This window comes from Mus pahari, chromosome 4 (genome assembly GCF_900095145.1).
Source record: "Mus pahari chromosome 4, PAHARI_EIJ_v1.1, whole genome shotgun sequence".
Classification (NCBI taxonomy): domain Eukaryota; kingdom Metazoa; phylum Chordata; class Mammalia; order Rodentia; family Muridae; genus Mus; species Mus pahari.
In genome coordinates, this window is record NC_034593.1 from 105,589,371 (window position 1) to 105,593,078 (window position 3,708).

A 3,708-nucleotide genomic window follows, 5' to 3' on the forward strand; every position below is an offset into this window, starting at 1 on the left:
GGGGGGGGGCGGGCAGTAACTTAGGCAGGAGCCAGAGTTCCAGGAGCATGAGAGAATGCCTACCATCCTGTAGGTGAATTTTCACCCTTTGGGGTTCAGACCTCAGCTCAACTGGAGACCAGCCTGCAATTCCCCACAGGTGTGCATTTTTATTTCGACCTGACAAAAATCGAGTCTTGGAACTTGGTAGATGCACAAGATGAGTGACAAGGACTGTCTATTTTAAGATGGTTTTGTCTTTTCATAGGACAGTGTATTCACATAAAAAAAGTAACTAGACCATGTTCTGCTTCCCTGTGTGGACCTCAGTAACCTTTTAGGTTTCCATTCAGGCCCTGAATGATTTGTTCTGAATGATCAGAGTAGATTTCCTGAAACCATGCATTCTAAGTACATGATGTTCACTGACATTACTTTTTGAACATCGAGTATTTTGCTGAGTCCCACAAACAGACAGACGACTGGTGTAAACACTGGAACTGTTCGTTTCTAGAGTGGGCAGATGTAAGAAGGTTCTGGAAAGGAATATATACTCAGAGGAGGAAAAAAAAATCTCTGTTTTGGACCCAGGGCCCTGTTTTGCTTCTATCATGATAAGATAGTGTCAGCCAGCACGCTGCTAGACGTTGGGACCCAGCAGAGGTTTTCTGGTATAGGAACCTGGAGGACTCACGGCTTAGAAAGCAGCAGCCCCAAGTATAGGTTGAGAAGATCCTTTGGAAAAATGTCTGGAGTGTGGGACCCTAATTCCTGCTTGCTTGAGTCTCTGGTTGAGTCCTGATGTGAAAAGAGTTTGTAACTTTATACTTGGTGGTCAATGACTGAACACCTCTTTCTAAGATGCAGTACGGGGGGAAAAAGAGCGTCTGGTCTCTCCACTTGGTACTGCGTAGTCAAGGCTGCAAGAGCCCATAGATACCGTGACCACCTCTGTAGACAGACCTAAGAGTCCCACTGACCAACTGTCTTAGGGTTGTACTGCTGTGAACAGACACCATGACTAAGGCAACTCTTTTTTTTTTTTTTTTGTCCATAATATTTTAATACTTCTCCACTTTAAATACTGGTTTTAATTTTGTGATTGTAACTGGGAAGATCCATCTTTTATATTAAAAAAAATCATCAGGATCATAAAGCTACTATAGTTACACTCTACACCCCCCCCCCCAAGGTACTTTAAAATGATTATGTTTTGAGTCTGTAGATGAAGAATGACAACAATCCAATCATCTGCACAGCCTGGACTAAATACGGGTCAAGCGTCTGATGGGACAAACAACTGATAAGTTTGAAGATTACCAGCACAATTTCATAAGTGAACCAGCTCAGCCCAGCTAAAATTCTGTAGCAACTGACACTGATGTTGTAGAGGTGTATAAGGTAGTCATGGAAACGAACAGATGAGGATCATGCCTCCTTTACCTTATTTGCTTCCACACGGCTCTCTTAGTCAGGTTTCTCCCTCTTTCCTTTGCTGCTCCTCTGGTAGCAACACCAAGTTTCTCCACTTCAAATATGGAGTCCTCAATCCCAAGAGGAGCACTGTTCTCTCTCATCACGCTCACTCCCACGCAGGGACAAATCCCCACATCCCCACTACTCTTCATGTGTCTAACACCACAGAATAATCCAGTAGAATTGAGTAAATGGGGCTTGTTTTTGGGGAGAGGGAGTGTGGGCAACTCTTATAAGGACAACATTTAATTGGGGCTGTCTTACAGGTTCAGAGGTTCAGTCCATTATCATCAAGGCAGGAGCATGGCAGCATCCAGGCAGGCTTGGTTCAGGAGGAGCTGAGAGTTCTACAGCTTCATCTGAAGGCTGCTAGCAGAACACTGGCTTCCAGGCAGTTGGAATGAGGGTCTTAAAGCCCACATCCACAGTGACACACCTACTCCAACAGGGCCACACCTTCTAGTAGTGCCATATCCTGGGCTGAGCATATACAAACCATCCCACCAACCAACTGGTGGCATCCAGAAAGCTGGTAGGGTACCCAGTGGAGCACAGAAACCAACAGCATCTCTAGATGTTAAGTTATGACTATGAAATCTGAAAAAATACAGTTCCCTTCATAGAACTATACAAAAAAAAAACCCAAGAGTAAGTTTAAGAAAAATGTAAGTCTGTACAGAAAACTAGAGAGCACTATTGTAAGCAATCAAAGAAGATCTAATGGAATGGAAAAAAAATACTGTGTTTTTCAATCAGAAAACATAGTAATGTTTCGCAAATTGCTCTATAGAGTCAACGCAGCCACAGCCAGGCTGCCAGCTGTCCCTTTTTGTAGAATTTGATAAAACTGACCATAAACTGTCTTTTAAAAAAAATTTGCACCATGTAGGTAAGTATGTTGGTATGTGAATGTGCATGTGGATGTCTACCCATTGAATACCCCTGGGAACTGGAGTGACAGGCTGGGAACTGTCTGGTGTGGGAACTGGGAATCAAGCTCAGGACCTCTGGAAGAGCAACAGGTACTCTAAACCACGGAGCCATCTTGCCAGCCCCTTACCCACAGTTACAATGCACATATAAAAGGCGTAGACTAACCAACACGCACCTCCCAGGGTAAAAACCTATGAAGCCACAGCAACAGAGGCAGCATGATCTCGGCCGAACGATAGATTCACTATTGTTCACTGAACACAATCTGAGCTCAGAAGCAAATCTTCACATTGATGATCATTTAAAAACTATCTTATATGTGGGCATTTTTCCTGCATGTACGTCTGTACCATGTGCATACCCGGTACCTGGGCAGAAGAGGGTATTGATTGGATTCCCTGGAACTGGAGTTACAGACAGTTGTTAACCTCTATGTGGATGCTGAGAATTGAGTCTAGGTCTTTTGCCATAGCAGCCAGGGCTCTTAACTGCTGCTGTCTCTTAAGCTCATGAACATTTTTAAATAAGTTACCAAGGCACTCTCAAGGAACATTATGTGACATTTTCAGCATCACTGCTTGGAAAGCCATATATCTGCATACAGCAGGATGACTTCAGACCTTTGCCTCACACTACAAAGATACATTCAAATTTGATCATAGGCCTTAGATGAAAACATAAAACTAATTTTCCTGGCTTTGGATTAAATATTAATTTCATAGCTGCAACATCAATAGCATAAAAGATGAAAGAGGGGAAAACTGAAATAGAAAGCTTTTCTGCTTCTAGTGGCCATATCAAGACTTAGAAAGACCAGGTAGGCAATTAAAAAAGACCAAATGCTTGTAATTCCAGCATTTGGGAGGCTTATGTCAAGTTTGAATTCCAGGCCAGGTTGGTTACACGATCCTGTTTTCCTTAGGGCAACTATTGCTGTGCTGGAACACAATGACCAAAAGCAAGTTGGGGAGAAAAGGGTTTCTTTGGCTTACACTTCCACATTATCCATCACTGAAGGAAGTCCGGGCAGATCTCTAGCTGGGCTGGAACTTAGAGGTAGAGGCTGATGCAGGGGCCATGGAGGGGGTTTGCTCCTCGTGGTTTGTTCAGCTGGCTTTCTTATTGAACATAGAACCATCAGCCCAGGGACAGCATGAACCACAGTGGGCTGTGCTCTCCGCACTGATGCCCTACAAGCTTGCCTATTGCCAGATCTTATGGAGGCATTTTCTTTCTTTCTTTCTTTCTTTCTTTCTTTCTTTCTTTCTTTCTTTCTTTCTTTCTTTCTTTCTTTCTTTCTTTCTTTCTTTCTTTCTTTTT